This window comes from Coccinella septempunctata, chromosome 4 (assembly GCF_907165205.1).
Source record: "Coccinella septempunctata chromosome 4, icCocSept1.1, whole genome shotgun sequence".
Lineage (NCBI taxonomy): Eukaryota > Metazoa > Arthropoda > Insecta > Coleoptera > Coccinellidae > Coccinella > Coccinella septempunctata.
In genome coordinates, this window is record NC_058192.1 from 15,883,973 (window position 1) to 15,906,047 (window position 22,075).

The window sequence follows — 22,075 nt, forward strand, 5'->3', positions numbered from 1 at the left end:
CCGTTGAAATCTAAGATAGGATGATAGTTTACGATGCCATCGATATATAAATTTGACTATGCACTAATACAAAATAAATGGAATGTTTTCTTTTTTATATTATTTCACGACCAATCCTCTGATTTGTATCTGCTCTGAATGTTATTGAAACTATAATTATTATCCCTTCTAGATATTTAAAACTACCTAGAGTTAATGGGTCATTTATATGTCTTCTCATTCGGTTCCAAATATTTCAGTTTACCTAAAATGCCTAATAATACCAACTCATGTCAGTGAAATTCATACAATTCTATTTTTATTTTAGAAAGTATTCCAGCTGTTAGCCCTAACGTAAAATCATGAAACATTAACTTCATCAATCATGCGGTCTACATTACATCGTATTCCAATTAATACGGAATCGATCAAACAATTCGAATATCGTCATATCGGACAGCGATGAACCATCCGACCAAGAACAATACACAATTCCGAAATTGTAACTGACAGAAAAGCCACAAACTCGCATAACACAGTTTCGTACGCATGAATAATTACATCATCGGGGAGTAGCCACCTTCCCACCCTACTCCCGGTTGTAAAATCAAATTCTACCACGGACACTCTGAGGCATTGCACAGGACTTCCTGTCTTTATTACGGTCCCCTAAATGCTCCCAAGGGAACGCTTTTCTTCCAATCTTCCGATTGAGAAGCAGTTGTAAATGTCTGATGTACCGCAATAACGTCACACATTTTCGGAGCATTGGATGGATATCGAGACACCTTCAGCATCCATCAGGTCCTAACTTGTTTCGACGGAAACTTCGTCCCACCGGATGTTATGCCGGGGAAAAATAATTTCGATAGACGGCTTGTAGGCTGTAAGTGAATTTTGGATGGGGCATACTGACAGGGGTGAGGGATATTTCGAAGTTTTTACGAAGTTAGTTTGATCGTGTCGAGAAATGACAGATGATCATGAAATCGGTGGAACTACTGGGGATAATCCGTGTTGTACTATTGCGTTATAGGCCCCATGTATACTTTTATATTATATAAGAATAGTCAAAGCTGGGCAAAATTCAAAGGGGGAGTTCGGGAGACTTTCTCAGGTAGGAGACTTGAACCACCTCAAATATTTCAATTCAAATTTAGCGCTACCGGTAACGTTAATAGCTTGCGACATACTCGTAACAAGGCACAACTAGTGGCGGCTCAATTTTGGCCGCCATCAGAAGAGTTCTGGAGTGAGAGGGTTGAAAGTGATTTTGTTGTTAGGAAGTATGAAATTTAATAATTTTGATAGGTTCGTGGTTTTAATCAGTTTTATTGATTTCATTGATTAATATTGTTTCACAAACGATGAGCCTTGTTGATAAAAGTTGTACAAGTTTCAAGAAAACATCTATTGAATAGACCAAAATGGAGTGCGAGATACTTGACCATGCTATGGTTGGGAGACATAATCAGAGGTCAAAGTTTCCTGCACTGAGCTTTGATAATAGTTTGCTTAAAAAAAAAAGAAAATTGAAAAATAGAAATAAATATAAAAAAATATACGAAGGAACAAAAAAGTTGAAAGCATGTCGGAAATCAGTGAGAGTGCCTCTGAAAAATATGTATTTCATTCGCTGATGCATCTGATGATGAAAACCTTCAAATAGACAATATTTGGTCATTGGAAATTGATTTCTCTCAATGTTTTTCCTGATAAGAACAAACTTATGGTCAAGTCTCTCTCGCCCCCTGTTCAACTCTCCCATGGGTTAGGGAGACATGAGCCAATTTTCGGTTCCTAAAAAAGGAAGTAATGTGTTCATCCCACTATCACTCTACTATTATCTATCGTTACCTATTTGGGCATGATATCTACACGCAAAAAAATGAGTTGCTACCATTTACAGATACAATTTAAGTGGCTTCAAAGTGAAAAGGGGTTCAACTCTCCCAGACTCCCCATACATATCTAACAACAAAGCATGTGTTGGAAATAAAAAGTTTCAGCAGACTTGTTTACTATTTAAGAATAGATAATAGATCATTCAATATATAACTCGATGAACAAATTCTTTCACAAAGTAGTTCTTCAGTTGCTGTGTCAGGAACAACACTTTCACGTCATAATGTTCTGCTGATTTCGGTTAATCATAACTTTTTTGTAGAAAATACCTTCAACTTTCGAATTTCGAATATTCAAAATCTGACCAGATGCATCTTTCGAACAAATTCGTTCGTCTATAAGTGTTTTTCTACAGATGTTAGAGGACCGCAAATGAGGGTGTTGGGGTATCATTCCCATAAATACAAATATATTCATACAATAATAGTCCTTTTCAGGTGAGGTTCATATAAAAAGAACTCCCAAAACCACTAATTTGACCAAAACCAAGTCAGAAACTTTTATGGAGTATATGAAAATGGCGAATGGGAATACCTGAAGTTACTCTATTTTCACTTGTAAACCTGTAGTGTTCTGAACATAATCAAAAAACCTATGATTTATGAATGAAAATATTTATGTTCCAGTTGGGACATCCTGTATACTTATGAAGGCATTGACAAGCTGTACACTTTAAGCATACTAGAATTTAGATTGAATAAACTTTTGCTAGTTCTTTCACCCTGAAGCATTCATCTCGCGGAATATAAGAAAACGATGCTTGGACTTTTTCACCATTGTGCTTAAAACTAATTTTAATCGAGATTGGCAAGCCTTCTTCCGCTCAACGACTCCGGGCCTTTCCCCCGGAGTCGAGAACCGCCTACCTAACTGAGTCTGAAACTTCAACCGATGAAAATTGAAACAAAGTTGCTGGAAAATTCAACTTCCCCTAAGTGTATCAATTAGAATGCAAAAAGCAGAATGCTCAATTCTATAGCGATAAACGTAAAACTTCGTAAACATTTATTTAAGGTTCTACTTAATTGAAAGTTCATTCAGCAACCTCCAATTGCTTGGGGTTTATTTTGAGGGCATTCGAAATTTCGTATTTTCCTTACTAATAATTGGCTCGCTGGAAGCGAATCCCACGAATGAAACTTCTTTTCCTCGATTTTTGAGGTTGGGTTTGTAGTCCTAGCTTTGAAACCTGGTTAGTGGAAACGATGGAAACTAAAGCTGAGTGTCGGTTAATGAAAGCTTGTGCTCAGCAAATAAAAATGCCAACTCTAGTTCATGAATGATGAATGGATATTGAGAAAACTAAAAGGAATAACACTTTGACGTTTTACCATTGAGCGTTTTCCGAATGGTTGGGTATGATCGCAAGTAGATTCGTAACCAAATTTGGTTCATGATTTCCGAAAATATTAGTTCATTATGTCTCCTAGCAATTATTAGTGTCGACCAAAAAATTACAGGAAAAACTTCTTGAAAAAGTAGATTCTTCAGGTTAAAAGAAACACTCCATTTATTTGATTAATCTTTTTCGAAAACAAGATATCCCTCACGTCTTTCAGTTTTCTCATTATGACCATTAGGTACCATAAAAACAACAAAAATTCAAAGAAACCTACTCTTGAAACTGAGTTGGACGGTATCTAATGAATATTTGAACGTTTACGAGTAATTTGACGTCCAAAAATTTAAAAGTATCTGTAAAATTCGAAAAATTGAGTTCTTTGACCGAATGGAACTCTGTTTAAAAGATCCACAGATGTGTAGTGTCACAGATTTAGCTACTTATTCTGAGGGTAATTTTGTTTTTCCGAAGGTGGCACAGAGCTCATTATGAAAACTTAAAATGGCTATATCTTTTTATCAGAGCCCATTCGGTAATATGGTATGGGAAAAAGATGTATCTTTTGACCTCAAGAATCTATTGTTAGAACATTTGTACCTATGATATTTTTCTCTTTATTGCGGTGTAGCTAAGTCGTGTTGTACTTCATTTTGCGTTCAGAATAATAACATATTACTTCATTTTTTAGACTCCAGAATAAGCATCTACAACATTTTGTATGACCTCCACCAACAAAGAGATAAATATCAACGGTACGATATAGCAAGAGGTTACCTACTTTCCCGCACTCATTTTAGTTTCGAAAGTATCACTTTCCCGCACTGGTGCGGGAAAGTAGATTTCTTTCTGGCTATTGCCAGATAGTGATAGAGCACTAGCGCTGAAAAGTGATATTTACAAACTGAAGTAAGTGTACTTGAAACAGATTTATACGATTTTCACAAAATGAGTGTTTAAACGTTTTTCAACCACGACTCCTTTTTCTTTATCATTATAGCATCTTCAGGTGGGAGAAGGTAACTAAAAGAAGATACTGTTGTGATAGTGAAACACGTGTCGTGTAAAAATTTGAACGTGGTAAAGATCATTCTTCTGTTGAAAATGAAAGACCCGTTCAGTAAGTTGCACCCTAGAAAATATTCGTAGTAATAATTTTCTTTTATCTTCGTCACTTAGAGTGATACCAAACCACACAAAGGACTGGGTTCGATCGATGTTCTTCTAGATTTTCAGAAGACCTTTTGTTTTTTCATTACATCCAATACCCTGCAGAGGACGTTTCCATAGCAAACTCAATTTTTCCAAAAATTTTTGAGTACCTAATTTTTTTCGACCCATTAGTGGTTCATTTGATAAACGATTATCTTGGGAACACACTTATCAAATTCAAGTTCGAAACTTGATGATTAATTTTCAGTTGATTTAAACACTTTATTCTATATTTACTCCGATATCGGCACTCAAGGTTCAAGCCACGTCGAATATTTTGAGTCAAGGTCAATTTTATCTACCAAGATTTTTGGTCCTATCTCCTAGGACCTTTTGTGCATCCTACTATTTCTACTTCTTGTAGTATAATCAGATACGATAAGTCATCCATAGCTGGAGAAGGAGTTCCAGCTACCATGATGACTAGACAGGGTATTATTTGAAGTTTTCACAACTTCTAGCTGCTTGGAGTCATTCCAAAAGATGTAGGGCATAACCAGAAATCTGGTGCGGATTTTGAGATCATTTTATAACAGCCTCCTAGGTTTCTAATTACTTCCCGATAAACGACCATGAATTTTTTGCTGGGATATATCAAGCATTTTCTCTCACTAGCATTCTCCGTGGAAAAAATGGCAGTGTCGTCAAGAACAACCCCATGAACTTGACAATAGATGTTTTTTAAATCCAGGGTTCACTCTATTACACTGGATTATGCAGATTTTCTGTTTTAGGCTTCCCAAAAGGATATGCAAATTATAGCATATGAAGTGGGCTGTTTTTCATCAGCATATTCTTTGGCGAACCTTGATAATTTGACGTTCATCTGACTCTTGAATGGCTTTAATCAACTAAATTATTTCTTCTTCGCCCGACTTCCGTGGACCGCCATATTAAATATTCAGGTGCTTTAATGTTCGAGAATGATAGAATTTACATGCAACGAATACCGGTTTTTAATCGAGTCATCGTGCTGTTTTTTTCTCTCTCACAGAATAATCTCATTCGTCAACCGAAATTAGCATTTTGCCGGGCTTTCCATCCGACATCTATCCCGTCCGGTTTATCACTCTGTTAGCGCTCGCTTACGACGTTGAAAAAGATTAAATATAATTTGTTTGCGCAATAAATTAAAATAATTTATAACAAGTACATGCTGCACCTGAATCAAGATTTAGAGTGGACAGCGCGGGAGTACGTGAAAGTTTTTTTTTTGGGAATACGGATGTACGTTATTTGAATTTCTGGATAGCTTATTAGAAGGCAACCAGGACTATCTGACGTTTCGGCTAGCTCATGGAAATCCGTTGCTGCCAACTTTTCATTTAGTTGTATGTGTGGGAGAATATTTTATCATTTCCTCCTATTGAGGCAATATTTCTGATCACCTATACCAAATCAGAAATGAGTCTAGAGAATTATATATAAAAACGCAGCTGTAAGGACTTTTGGAACAAGGCGTTTTCACTTAATATGTAGTAGGAATGCATAGAACTTATCACAATGGCACCTGCAAGTGAGTGGACGTGGTTAACCTAACTTATAATCATTCCTTCATTCATTGCTGAATCTCGTAACCGAGAAAAAATCTACGAAAATACTATCGGTGCAATCAAACTTATAATTTCTTAGGACTACTTGCGAATGGGTGCTCTCCTGTGACTGAAGAGAGGTCTCTTCACCAAACCGTGACCTACAGATCCTTCCACACTCTTGGCATGGATAGTCACCAACCAAATCTGTTAACCGCTGTATTCTTCTCGAGCCTTCATTATAGCTGTGGACCAAAAACCTCCAATGTGATCTGTCTAATGATAGTTGTTCCCAGTTATGATTGGCATTAACTGATCTTAGGGATTGATGCAGTATATCCTTAAACCGCTTATACTGGCCTCCTGGTTTCCGGCTCCCTCTGTGAATTCGCCATACAGAGCTATTTTTGGGAGTCTTGTGTCTTGCATCCTCAGAATATGGCCGCTCCATCTGAGTCGGGCCCTCGTTACTTGAGCCTCAATTGTTATACAACTCGCGCGCTGCAAGAATTCTGCATTTGAAACTTCGTGGAACCATCTGATGTGCATTGATTGTCTTAGATGACGTTGTTGCGTTTGTTCAATCTGTTTAATGTGTCGCTTGTAGGGAGTCCAACTTTCGCTTCCGTAAAGAAGCGTTGAGAGGACCACTGCTTTGTGAACAGCTGTCTTGGTCTTCAGATTGAGGTCGTGATTTTGAAACCCTCTTTCCTTTAGCTCCCAGAATACCCGTGATGCTGAATTGATACGGTTGTGAAAATAATGTGAATTAATTTCTAGTTTACATATGGATTTTCATGTACCTAGTATCATTTACATTAATCAATCAAAATATTTTATAGACACAGTATAAATGATCACTGTTCGGAGTTGCCCATGCTCAACTCTGATGATCGTCTTTATGGGCTGCAGGCTGCACAGGTCGAATTATATTCAGAAATAATTTGTTGCATGTCTACTCTGAACTCACTCTCATGGTTTAATTGGTAAGTAGTATTAAATTATTTTTGCGTTGTGGGAACAGGATAAACACTATAACTATTGAGCCACTTCCATTCAATCCTATACAGGGTGTTCCTAAATTGAACGTACAAACGAAAAGGGGAGATTCCTTAAGTGAGTTTAAGAAAAAAAAGTCCCAAAAACATGCGGTCGCAAACGTTTCGTTTTCGAGATACAGAGTGTTAAGGTTTGAATTTTTTTCAAGTTTTTTTCTCATAGTATCTACACTTCACAAGATATTCAACTGAAATTTGGCATAGATATTACATTTTAGAGTTCTCACCACGTGACATGGCAATTTCGATAGAAGATCTACAGGGTGATATTTTTTCTGGAACACTGCCACCTGTTCTTCTGCAGAACTTTTTTTTGGTGAGCAACTGTTAATTTGAAAAAATGTAAAAAGAAGCTTTCGGTCTCTTGTAGTTTTGTCGTATCTACCGACGATTTTGAGAAAAAAAAATTTTGAACGATTCTCTCGAAATCCTCGTGAAAATCCAAATTATGATGGGAAGGCCACTTTGTAAGCTGTGGTGAATGAATTCAGTGTCAGTTTTTATGGAAATTTTCCTGATCTGTAATTGAATATCTTGTGAAGTTTAGATACTATGAGAAAAAAACTTGAAAAAAATTCAAACTTCAACACTCTGTATCTCGAAAACGAAACGTTTGCGACCCCATGTTTATGGGACTTTTTTTGCTTAAACTCACTTAAGGAATCTCCCCTTTTCGTTTGTACGTTCAATTTAGGAACACCCTGTATAATAGAACACCATGAAGTTAGCGGAGTATACAGTGTCCTAATAAGTGATTCTTACATAGCAGTCGGCCTAGAATTATTCTTGATTGCTCCTTACTAAAGGGCCTTGAGCTAAAAACAACAGAATTTCAATATTAACGCTCACTATCATCACTTGCGTATGACGTATGGCCATCCTCAGAATATCTATCAGTGAACCTAGCTAGTGATGTTATAGTTTAAAAACTAAGCTTTGAGAAGAACTTTGAGAAGAACAATGCTAGGAAATGAGGAAAAGAATACACTACCACAAATTTCAAAGTCAATACCATTGAATGATACACACTCGATTCCAAAATCCAGTGAACGTACGGATTGAAATGAATTATTTTTCTACAGTTTGCTTAAAAACTTTTGAAAATCCAACTAAAACTAAAAAAATATAAGATCTTCAATTTTAAAAAAAACAATTATTTGTTGTTTTTATATATTAGTGTTGAGGTTTTTAAATCAATTGAGGCAAAAATTAAGGGGGTAAAGTCACAAATCCGGACTGTCCTTAGGAACCTAGAATTGAAAAGAAAATAAAATGAAATGAAAGCTGCAGAAACAGCTTGGTCTGCGTTTGAAAACCGGCCTCAAATATTGTCGGAAAACCAAATGATTGCAAATTACAAATTGTTGAAGAATTGCCTTTATCATAAGATTGTGGGTTGCAAAATTAAAGCTTGTCCCTCTACACTTCCATTTGGATTTCGTCGGCTCCAACTTATGCTTAGTTAGAAAAGTTAGTTAGAAAGAAGACTTAGCTATAAATACAATAATAAGATATTGCTGTTGGACTCTACAACGGAAGGCATCAGATGAAGACCATGAAAAGAAAAAATATACACCTTGACTAAGCATTTAATCCCGTTTTGAGTATTTTTTCATTAGGTTTATTGTTTTATTCGAAATACATACGATGAATAAGTGCAATGAGAAGAATAAATGAATGAATATGCCCCTAATTTTTTTCTCAAAAATGATTACTGTTCCGATTAGAGCACAAGAATACCAAAAATTGATACATTTCTCGATGTCGTGATAATCAACTGTGTTTGCAGAAAAATGATATCAGTGCATTGTGAGCTTGTATTAAAAATAAATAATTCAATTCTACCTACGCCTCGAGAAAATGAGCAAAGGATCTTTCCATTCATCTGCAAAATACATACTGATTTTATTCGAGGCTGACATTGTTCATCACGCCTACTCTGCTACCTGCCCCAGAGCATATGGGAATCAAATTACTGCCGGGTTTTAGGCAAATCCGCAATGATGAAGAGCCCGAAAGAGAAAACGGAAATATTTAATTCATTTAGTGCTTCCTACGACCTGAATAGATAATTGGACATTTCATTTTTTAGGCGGAAGATTACTGCTACCTTTTGAACTTGCTGGGCGCTCTCTGAATGTGTCCTTTCAGTGTTTTATCTCCCAACGGTATTCAGGTTTGACGTCAGCGTGCTTCGTGAAAATGCCCGTTATGTCACGAGGGCTTTCATTTCTTACCATCCAGAATCCCAGTACGTAACGCAGTGAATATAAGACCTAATGAAAAGTGTTCAGTTATTTCATTTTGGTTTATTATGAAGTCTTATGAACTCATGCTTCACTATTGAATTAGCATGTTAGGCTTGGTGTTGTTCCAAAGCAGCAGAATTTGATCACTCATGGATTAATCACGAACCATCATCATTTAACCATTCAAGGAATTGCTCCATTACTCCCATTTTCCACCTGCTATATTTCTAAAAATGACAGTTCATTCATTGACTTCTTAAAGGTGATTTTGATAGGTTTTATACACTAAGAGTATCGCAGAGTAGAAATAAACTGTCACCTCGTAGCTAATTTCAAGATGCGCCAATAATCCGATAGAACGCTCGAAAATTGGCGAAAGTATTTCCTGGAGGGTAACCCATTTCTCTTCAGCATCTCATTGAACCAGGTCACGATTGGCTCTGAAGAGAAGAGGAGAGAAAACCTGATTGGAAAAAGTATCATAGATAGGGCCCAGCTATTAAGCCAAAGTGGGTCTCTCTTACACTAATAGAGCACTACCTTGAGCCGTTAGAATCTCGACATTGACAAAATGGGCCAGCTAAACTACTTCGAGTTCTCGCACGTAGCTCGCGGTTCAGAGGATGCACGGACAGGGGTGTAATAAGATTTTTGATAATACTTAATGCCTTGTTGGTACAGTCCCAAAAATATTATCAGGTTAACGATTTGAGACTACAATTATTAAATTCGCAAGGGTTAATGGAAATTATACTCTACTATACTATACTATATGTACGATTATTGAAAGTATGCGGTGCATTCGCCATTTTGCCTTTTCCAGTTCTAGGATTGAGGAAATCTGGAATTTTCCTTTTTACTGTTTTTCATCTGAGGAAACTTTGACTTTAGAAGTTCCATCATCTTCTTATCATGTTAAATATTGTAACATAGGGAGGCCGAATAAGTTTATAATATTCTTCTCCCTGTTAAGCGAATTGGTTATTGATATACACTGATACTGATACTTGTGGTGATATTACGGTATTTGTTCACCGTATGCCGAAGTTTTCCCCAAAGATTATATCAGTATAAGATTTGCAAGGGATTGTCAGAATATAGTCAAAAGAAATCTGTTTCTCTCCTTGAAATACCCCTGAGAGGTTCAAGAATGTAGTATGCTTTGTAGATTGAAAGATCAAATGCTCAACTGCATTCAGCAGAAGACTACAAGCAGTATTCTCTTCCAGTTATGTTTGCCAGTTATTCAACAAACTATTAATAGAATATCCTGCAAATTCGAAGAACTGCCAATAGTTTGTCAAACCTCTGACAAAAAAAGAAGATATAAATGAAGAAAGTAATTACGAAAGAATTTGAACTGCATTATTTCATAAACAACCATCCTGTGAGAGAATATTTTCCCAAGCAAGAGACTAAGTCAAGAAATGAATCGAAAACTCAAAAAACGATATTACAGGACAGAAATGAGCTCAAAAGCTCATTGCATTTTGTAGTGAGAGTGGAAAACCAATTTTGAAGCCCCTAAGAAGCTATAATAAAGAAGGGACAAGATATATCACCTTGGTAAAATAAGCAGAAATATGATCCTTTGTAAGTAGACCTAATCTGCAAATGCAGAACATAAAAACGAAAGAGTGGAGAGTGTTTTTTATCCACCTATGTAGTATGCGAAGAGAAATATTTTTTGTAAAATGTAGATTTCCTTCTTCTTCTCTATAAACTGTCAATCAAGCTGCTGTAGACTTCAATACAGTTCACAACTTTAGGAACCAGAGCGATATACTGAAGTTAAAGTGAAGTCGAGCTTCAAGGTTCAGTATATTAAACAGCACCACCGCATCATCTCATCTGTCTCGTGGAGTCATAAATGAGAAGTCTCAACCACTAATTTATCAATTTTATTTTAACTGTTTCATATCTACTAGTTTTGTTATTTTCTTCAAAACGTGCCTGTATATTTTACCCTGTAATTGGGATTCTTCCTGTTGGGTAAATAAAGTTGATTTATTATTATTATAATTATTATTATTACTGCTCGATACGTTGATGAAACAACGTTTTTCACATCTGAATACGTTCATGGAGCATGATGAGGACACATAGCGTTTCTCACTGAGCAAGAACTATAAGTATAAGATATATATATATATCTTATTGGTGGTTACAATAGCTGGTTGTTGAATGGTTTTTATTCAACGTTCATGTAATGATTCTTACTTTTTATTGAAGGAAAGTTTAGGAAGTATGAGGACACGCTTCGTATTGGTAGCTATAGTAAAGAGTTTCGTGATATACCTTGATGAATCGAAGAACCACTGATCAATGTCTTATAAACTATATGTTGAGGTATAGCTGATACACGTGCGGCTGTGTGTTTATTGGGATGTTTCCAACATTCTTTCGCCTCCTTGCACAATTCGGATAATTTTCGGGCTCCAGCCCTGCCTCAAGGCGGAGATAGTCGGGTTGAGCAACGGCTGCATTCGGATGCCGTAAATTGAGTGGAGGCACCATAAACCAGACGAGACAGTATCGGTCGCACATCAGCGCTACGTGGCCCACATCGAAACTATGCATATAAGTGGATGAGGCCTGGAAGGAGATTTCCAATTGAATTGGCTACCTTCTGCCTACGCTGGCCGTTTCACTTCATATCTTTGGAAAGATTTATCGAAAAGCGATGGAGCATTTGGAGATTGAAAACTCACGCTGAATATTTCAGCCGATGCAGAGTGCGGAATAGGGTATTCGATACAATGCCTGAGTCGCATATGGAGTCAAATGGGCTTAGGAGTTTTTTTTTGACGACGTGCCAGTTGGTTTTAAGAGCGGCTGACTTTTTATTGCTCGAAGATATACCGTTTTGATTTCCTGTCATTGAATATGGAACTGAGACTATTCAAAACTCCCAAAAATGGTCTTTTTCACATCCAGAAAGGATTCTCGATGAAATGGATACACAATATATATCAGGCTGTTTTATAATTGAAAGAGTAACTACTTTCCAATATAAAGCCAATCTCATCAATATGCAGAACTTGGTGGAAAAAAAATTGTATTTTTCTAATGAGCAATAATGGACCACTAATTCTGCGACTTTTTGCATCCTGTAAAAAAAAATCAAGTGGAAAAATGCCTCTTTCAGCGTCGTACTTTCATTTCAATACACTATCAGGGGAAATCACTCGATCATGATTTTGAAATGAGAAGAGACGTTTTTCGTTACCTGTGAGAAAATGTTTGGAAGATTGGTTTTGACGGATGCAAAAATTTTTTAACTGTGGTTGACAAAAGTTTCGAAAATCAAAAATACATATATTTTTCAAACAAACTGTCTTTTTCTTCAAAAAGCTTAGCAGTTACTGTATTCACCAACTAGACACTAAAGACGTCTAGAGGCCATGCAAAACACCTGCTCGACTAAGTAGCTTATAATTTCGTATGAGAGAGGTTGAGTCGAAGAAAACTTGTAAATTACGTATATACTACTATGTAAACTATACATATAGTATAATTTAGTCTATAAACAATTCCTCATCATTGAATTTTGTATATCCCTAGATCTAAATAGGTTTATATGCAAGATTAAGATTACCAATAAATAGAAACGAACCATAATATTCATTTCGTAAAAGGAAACGCCAGATTTCAGGTGACTGAACTTGTTTTTTCGCCAGATCACATGTCAAGCACGGTTCGCCTGGGAACTCACTGAAAATAGGAGATTTTCCCTGCCGTTGTTTTCGCTATTCTTATTATCCAACCACCATCTTCCCTCAAGAAAATATTCATTCCAGTATTCTCGTCCCCCAAGGTATATTGCTCCTTGAAGGCACACCGCTCTGATAATATTTTCCTACCTTTATTGGAAGCGAGCTGGTTTCTTGATTTTCGGATTCTTTTCATTTTTTCAACTTCGGCATTCTTTCTGCGGATAAAGGTTTTTCTCTTGATTCGACAGAGTTATTTCGGAAAAAAAAATTAAAGAAATATCGTACCTTTCACATACGCTTTTTGCCTAAGCCAAAGTAATCAGTACGTAAGTAATTCGACCAATCTGGCAATATCTATAATTATTTCAGCAGATCAGTCATAGCTAGACCAAAGTTCTAATATATCGTACGTTTAATGGAACGTATTGACTATCTCCTTCGGAGTGAGAAAATTTTTTCTACTCAAAATGAAAAAAACTTGGTTCAGGCACCTGAAAGAAAACAGCATTCGGCGGAAAAAATATTCCCTCTTTGACATCGTTTTTTTAGCGAATCCCCGACAAAAAGTTCAAGAGAATAATGGCAGATCATGCTAAGTACCTCGTAATGAAAGAAACCGCATGAGAAAAGCTATTTAGCTGAGCTTAAACTTTCTAATAAGCTCTGATACTGAGATATAAACTTCTTGTAGCAGGAGAATCGAGCTGAGTGCTTTTCTTCCTCTCATACTCTCACCTACATGCGACAATCTGAGTGTTGCTCTTTGAGATTCCAGTGCGTTTTTTATGTTCATTCGATATTTAATTGAAAAAAATAAACTTGTATTCATTATGAATGTTTTTTGAATTTGATATAAATATAAGAATATAGGTAGGTATCATTTATGTTTTAGCTATGCTTCATGATAATTTAAACACAATTTTCTATAAGCGAAACGGGAAACCGAAGTGTCATTCGCCAAGTTTTTACTCGAAACATCGCTTCAGTCCAAAGAGGTATAGGAAGTTTGCATTGAGTCAGTGATTTTGTGTTTTCAGATTCTTGTTCTCGCCGATTCAATGAATGGTATACATACATTTTCTGCAAATTTGTGTTTAATCTCAAAATTTCTTTCATTTTCAGCGTTAGAGTCGTTTTCCTTTGAATAAAAATAACCGTAGATGGAAAGGTGATACATATTCTGAAAGAACAACTCTTCTAGTTATTAATCTGAAGAATTTATCGAGCTCGATACAGCCGTTCAGTCTTAACGATTATTCAAGTGATTCCTTCTTTTTCGAAATTTTTCGATAGTCAGCGTTAGAGTCGTTTTTCTCTCAATAAAAATAACCGTAGATAGAAATGTGATACATATTCTGAAAGAGCAACTCTTCTAGTTAAAAATCTGATGATATCATCGAGCTCGATACAGCCGTTCGATCTTGACGATTGACAAGAGCTCATATGTATACTTCATTCAAATTTATTTTAGCAGTCGGTTGGCCATGAAATAATTTTCTCAAGTTTTTGTAACTAGAACGAAGTTAGGTTGGCACTCATGAAATGTCGTTAATGTCATAACGCCGTTGCCACAACTAATATCAATTTTTAATTTTTATTACGAAAATGCCGAAAGTGATTGAAAAAAGAGACAGGGTTTCAGGAAGTGCTATTTAGAATTCAGGTCCGCTCATTCAAATAGTTATACCCTGATATTCTAAAATCCACAATACGTTAGACGGTAGCGAACATATTCAAGGTAAGAGAATTTATATAATGTTTCATCTGAATCTAAACGACTTATATTTCAGCTGGATATTTCCACAGTCAGAAATATTGTGAATGAAGAGGATGAAAAAGAATTTCCTTCTATTGGGAGACCCAAAAAAGTGGTCGCATTTGAGAATTTTATGTTTGAGTGAATTAATTCGAAAAGTTTACTATAGGATTTTCGATAAATGTCATCGGAGAATAAGTTCCCTAAAATGGAGTTTTCTATTTTTCATTTGATTTGTCCTATACAATGTAAATGTCTTAAGGTACTAATAAATACCTAATTATTATTATTACATCAATGTATTAAGATGAAGAATTTCATTTGATTTGTCCTATACAATGTAAATGTCTTAAGGTACTAATAAATACCTAATTATTATTATTACATCAATGTATTAAGATGAATAGCCACAAATACGCGCAAGTTGCCCTGCTACTTGTTTATTCATGTGAAATTTTTGTTCAACGGTGAAGTTGCATCTTAACTTGAAACTTCCTTCAATTCCTTTTACTTATATTGATGCAAGATGATTTTTGTTGAAGAATTTAACATTCTTGTAATTATCTGTTAATTCCTTCGGGAGATACCCATTCCCAACCACTGCAATATATGCATTTCATCTTCGGGTTAATATTTTTGAAATCTACAAATGATGTAAGCCAAAGAAGATAACGAACATTAACTCTCCTCAAGCTAGTGCATATTATGATATTATACTGATCTCTTGTATTTTCCATGCGAATAACTGGATTTGGTTTGCCTTCAATCAGTTTGTATAGACTTCAATTATGTTCGTCACATATTTTCCGAAGAGATTCGACATTGTGAGTGATAAAATACGTAATAACAGAAACTTTTACGTAGAACGGGCAACATAGCGTTGATTTAAAACCCAAAAATGTTTTGACAAGCTTCATAACCCCACATTTTCGTACTATACAGAGTGAAATGTGTCAAATTTCCATGGCCAACCGACTGCTAAAATAAAAGTGAATGAAGTATAGTGTGGCAAATGCGTACCTAGAATAACAATTTTACAGTTACAATCAATCATATAATGGAAAGCTGGAAAAATGGCTTCAAATGTCAGTTCTGGAGTCTATTTGATCGGATTTGAAATACATATTATCATGTATTTAGTATGTATATTTTGTAGACTATGTGCCTCGTACCAGATGATGGGGATTTTCTCTAGAAGGAAATGATTGTTTTTTCAACTTTCACTATTTTTATCATAATTTTTTACTGGAGCGGTGTATCCCAATGAATTGAACCACATTTTAGTATGAGTAATCTTTTCGAATATCAGGCCAATATAACCTGGCCGATCCTTGTATTATTCCTCATTCTTGGGAGCTTTTGAACATTTTCAAAAACTAAACATAAAATAATATTCCTTCGGGTGCGCTTGGAAAAGATATAAATGGAAGTTGCAAACTGGCGTATGCGCTATGCATATTCGTTTATTAGTTTCTAATAAATAACTTTGTCACTACTATTTATTTCCACTCACCACTTGCACTATAAATTGTACCCTATGTATATAGGCGCTGGAAACTTTCTTGCGGCATCTCGCACTTTCTAGAAGGAACAGGATCGGACTGGTTACAATCTAATTTTCTTTCGATATGTATGAGTGACTTCGCTACTTCAACCAGCACACCAAAAATAATTATGAATAATTTATATACAAATATTTATATGTATTTGTATATATTGTGTGTTTTTTCTATGTCATCTAGTGTGAGTTTACAGGGCTCAACGAAATACTCTCAATTTCCACCGTGTCCTTTTCCCCCCACTAATTGCATGGCCTACGTCGAATAACTCCTCGAAGTAGTTTCCGACCAATTTTCATCAGATCCCCAATTTCTCGAGATCCGTGGTTCTCCCTTCCTAACACTTCGGTAGGGGAGAGAAATGCGCGACCTTCAAATGAAGAACTGAGCACTGTGATCTCTTTTCATTAAGGGATGGGCGAGTTAGTTCTTCCCTTTAAACTTATAACACACGGCGCGCTTCTTTTTTTCGTGGACGGGGAATTCTATCACCCCGTTTCGGCTTTAATGAAATTTGAAAGTCTCTTCAGAAACGGGTCGCCAGTAAATACAGATCAGATGTTTTGCCGTCGATATTTTAGATTAATTTGCTAGAATGAGTTCGTTCTTTTCTGTTTTCGTTTTCGAGAAAGATTTTTCGAATAACTTCACTGTATGAGTTTCGTGAAGACTTTTAGAAATTCAAACGCTCTCTTCGTTCAGTAATTGTCTCTATGGAAGTTCGAATGCACCTAGGGAAGCACAAAAAAACCATATTTGTAGTATATATTCATATAATAGGACTACGAGTTTGGACAAACAGGCTCCCTCTTATAGTTTAAATGGAGGTTAAAACAACTATAATAGCTCATATAAGAAGTTACCGATTTAGCTTATATTTGGAACAAAGATAGTTTTCAGCAGGTATAAAAGCATTTCAGTGAAACCTATCAAGTTGCAGGACTACACCCCAAAAATTTGGGAAGTTTCTGCAATCATACTCTACAGCACTTTACTCAATTAATTCGATAATTTGTCAAATAATATCGCATGAAACTATTAAGTTTTCCATGTCTTCCATGATGAAAACGACAATTCTTTCTTCCAGCATAATATCGAACATCTTTTAAATCTCATAACGAAATACAATCCGAAATCAAAAATTAATAACATAATTTTTGATTTTTATTATTATGAAAAACACAATTCTACTTGAAGTAGACACCTAAAAACGATCTCATATAGACAGAAAATCAATGTAGGCAACCCATAATAAAGATAAACCTATAGAAGATTCTAAGATATAGTATCACGAATCACCAGTAAAGCAAATGTTTCTCCATCATCGAAGACGTCTCAGTTTGTCCAACCAATTCTTGAAGCCATTGATGGTGAAGCTATTGACCACAGAACTGGAAAGAATGTTTCAAGAGCGGGACACCCAAGAAACATCTCCCTTTGAATGGTCAGGAAGTTCTCCTTCTGCAATTTTAAATTGTGACCTCGGTTATCATTCGTGTTCAAGGTGATTATGGATTTTCCTTCGAACCAAACATTCTATGCATTTGTATGTGAATATCATGGCACCTCTAGCGCTTCTATAAGCAAAAGTAGTCATGGTATTCACTCTCAGGTGGGTCTCATGATCCGGTCGAACAATTTCGTATGGGATTCCTCCCTTCCCTCTGGGTGCGATAATGCTCGGAATCATTATGAATTTGGCCAATTTTCACCCCAAATTGAATAATTCGATTTGTCGTAAATGATGGAATTCTTCTCTTAATTCAAGAAGTATTGAATCTGACTGTGAATCTATTCTTGTTCTTCACAGACACAGTGTTTTAACCCTCATCCTTTGTAAGAGCCTATTCTCCCTGATTGAGTGGCCTATTCGACGAAGTGGATATCGTTTGAAATGTCGCTGAAAAACAGGGAGAATCATTGAAGTTGATATCTTCTGAATACTTTCAGAGATTTCGAGCATAAAGTTTTATATCATGTGACATGCCTCAGATGATCGAATTCGAGATATAAGATTTCAAGTCTTTTAAAAGGACAATGGGATAGCCGCACATAAAAAGAAGTAGGGCTCTTACGAGGGCTTTTCATTTATGGAGGTAGCTGTGAATTATTGAACGAAACATATAATCCGAGAAGAATCTTCATTGTTATGTGAATTTACGGCGTACTAAGGCTCGAGAGAAGCACTGGATGATTTAGCGGCATGATGGGAGGAGCAGACTAATACATCGTTACAATTTAGAGCTGATAAAATCTATAGTTTATCTCTTCATTTCACAGCGAACTTGTATTAGGATTTTGTTTTGGATTTCAGTAGCGAAATGACTCAACTCGTTGAATTTCACTAATCACAACACATAAGCTGGAATGAGCTGCAGGAAAAGAAATATATAGTACAATTTTGAGAAAGTACTACCTCTAATATCTCGACCCCCAGAATAAATGCAAAAAACTGAACTTTGGTGCCTACATACATTTTATACAGGGTGTCCGCTCTTTGGGTCAGCGGTCGATTACTCTAATTCTATTAACTTTACAAAACAGAGTTCCAAATAGAACTTTCCTCTTGTTGAGCAGAGCATCTCCTAAAATTATTTAGAACTATGTTTCGCTTCTTTTGCACAGCTATCAACGTCGTTATTTTAAATGAATATAAGTTTAATAACTCAAGTATGTCTGATTTCCCAAGGGTTTTCCAGAAATTTGACTCTTTATTAATATTTTGATAGTTTAAGGTACCTACTTTCAGAAAGGACTATAGCCCATCCTTATTCTATATAATTGCTTCAAATTTGGACTGTGTCTAGTTAATAAATGAAACACTAAAAATTTCATCTGTAATTAACCATATTATATACAGGGTCCACGAGAACATAGATCCATCATCAAAACAGAAATTTATCAAAATCTAAATTTTTTTGAATGGCATCCCAGATTTTTTTCTATTCATTATTTAAAAAATCTAAAAGCGAACAAAAAATGTTTAAATAATGAACAGAAAAAAAGGGGTTGCCATTTAAAAAATGAAGATTCTGATGAATTTCTGTTTTGATAATGAATTTACGTTTTCGTGGACCCTGTATATAATATGTTTATCTACAAACAAAATTTTCAGTGTATCATTTATTGACTAGACACAGTCCAAATTTGAATCAATTACATAGAATCAAAGGGACTATAACTCCGTCCCTTACGTAAGTACCTCAAACTGTTAAAACATCAAAGTCAAATTTCTCGAAAACCGTTGGGAACTCAGACATAGATGTGTTATCAAACTTTCATGTTCAACAAGGAATTAAAAATGTAAAAATATATAGGGTGTTCCTTTTTAAATAAGTTGATAGATATGCAGAAGAAACGAAACACTTTGTATAGTTCTAAGTTCTAAATAATTTTAGGAGACGCTGTACTTAAAAAGAGGAAAGATTTATTTCAAACTCTTTTTTGTAAAGTTAATAGAATTAGAGTAATCTACAGCTGCCTCATGGCGCGTACTCCCTGTATATTTGTATGAACCTGTGAGCATGATGAGAGCAACCACCAAAACCTTAAGTGGGAAAGGGGGAGTGTCATCTTGCTTTGTTGATTAATCTATTACCTTTTCAAACATGCTTTACACTTGTCATTTTTGTTAGTACTTAGTAGTAGCTGGTAATGGGAGATTTGCTTACTATGACCTGGATGTATCGACATTTCGAACTTTGCCGGTAAAAAATGATAGGCATCTTACGAAAAATATCGAAGATGTTTATGGAGGCCAACAAGATATAGAGGCATAAGACAATGAGACTTCTTTGTATCACATCGATAAGACAAATATGCAACCATCAATGTAAAGTGATGAGAGTGAACCAAAATATAAGTAATACCAAATAATTACATAAAACGAACGCTGGCTATATTAACGCAGTACCTCTAGTTTGGGTGGGGACATCAGTACAGTGACCGTTTTCCCAGTAGCAGTGTGATATATTCTGACAGAATGAAATTCCTCTGAAGATTTCCTACTTTTGGGAGGAATGTGAAGGTGTAAAACTAAATATTCAATATTCGAATTAAGGGCATCTGGAACGATTCCTTCTTGATCGATGTCTGCCATTGCTGGAATAAAAAAAAAGATTTCGAACTATTATGTCCGAAACAGTTTTGTGAATAAATGAATCAACCATGATTCTTTGTCGAATATATCGTTTCCGGCCAAAAAAAATCTGGATCAATTCGTCCAATTAAAGCAGTTGGTCGGCCGGAATGAAAAAATATGAAAAAACAGCCCACGCAGCCCTCCAAATGGAAATCGAATTCTCTCATCCGTCAAAGAATTAAAAAGCCGTACTTTTTCCAAACGAGCCAATTTGCAGGAAAAGTGGCGCATTTTCCTCTTCTCCCCCCCATTAAATTTCGAAAAGCCATCAAATAAATCGTAGTTATTCATACATTTTTCTACCCCTCAGTCGTTATTCAAGCTGAACAAACGTTGTCGGTGCCGAATATCGACCGATATCCGTCCAGTGAAAGTGAATGTTTGTCCGCCATCTAGCGGTTCACGAGGCAAAAACCAAAGCCCTGTTTCCTTGGAAGCTGGAAGTGATTTCGTTGAGAAGACATCTGCGGAAATTGTTCAGCTTTCTTGGGGGTTTCGCGGAAAATTCCGATAGATATCAGTTCTTCAAGAGATATTTCGTATTATCTTTTCGATACAAGCGAATGCTAGTTAATAACCTGCCAATAGTATAAATGGTTGGTGTTTGATGAATTTTCGAAACTTTTTATACTGAGGCCTTAGTTTATTAGCTCCACGTAGCGAAGAGTTGAATTTCCATTTATACTAAACTACACGAAATCATTGACGATTTTGCGAGCTTTTTGAGAATGTCAATCACAGTTTTTTTCTGGTAATACTTCCGACACTCAGTTTGAAAATTTCCGAAGATAATGAGAAATCTTGAGTCATAAGCACTTTGAAAAATACCTTCCAATTTAGAACAAGACCTACTATTATTGATAACTTACTACTTACACCTTTTCATTCCTATAAGTATTTAATAACTGAATGGATGTTTTTGAAGTCGTCCTCTATTCTGAAGAATTCTGTAACATAGATCTACTATTATTGATAACTTACTACTTACACCTTTTCATTCCTATGAGTATTTAATAACTGAATGGATGTTTTTGAAGTCGTCCTCTATTCTGAAGAATTCTGTAACATATAGCTTGTTTTTGGGCGTCATTCAAATATACGGAATTTGCTGACACTTTTGAAAGAGTTCATTATGACGTCAGATGAATTGTAGATTGCTTCAAATTTTAGGTAGGTACAATAAATTACAATTCATGCCTGTGCAAAATTGGTACTGGAGATACATTTCAATAGAACATTTATATATTATTATAAATTAATGTCCTCCTCAAGAAAAGCTGAAATTTTCACATACTAGTAGACCCACATATGATACAGGAGACTTTCCGCTTTTCCAGGCTTTGGCAGTATTGTTCTATGCAAAACTCCTATTTGTAGAGCAAGTTTTGGCAGTGTGGCAATGTGAAGGAAGCTATCAGGTTATGGTGAAGAACTGTAGATGCTTTTCAGATTCTCTTAGGTTTTTTCGAATTACTACTTCTCCATAAACTTCTAATGGACTCCTAGTGGTGCACCCTGTATAATTATTCTTTCAATCAATAACTGCAGTGTTAGAATGCAGTTGGTTGTTTCTACAGAGCAATAATTTTATACTCAAAGTCTTTCTTCGTCAAGATTATCTATTTAATT

The 22,075-nt window shown here is 35.7% G+C and overlaps 1 protein-coding gene across 4 annotated transcripts in view; it reads left to right on the plus strand.

Annotated features, from left to right (window-relative positions):
* Window positions 1–22,075, plus strand: part of LOC123311921 (neuroligin-4, Y-linked-like) — an 82,892-nt gene that overhangs the window by 30,548 nt on the left and 30,269 nt on the right. The window lies entirely within an intron of this gene.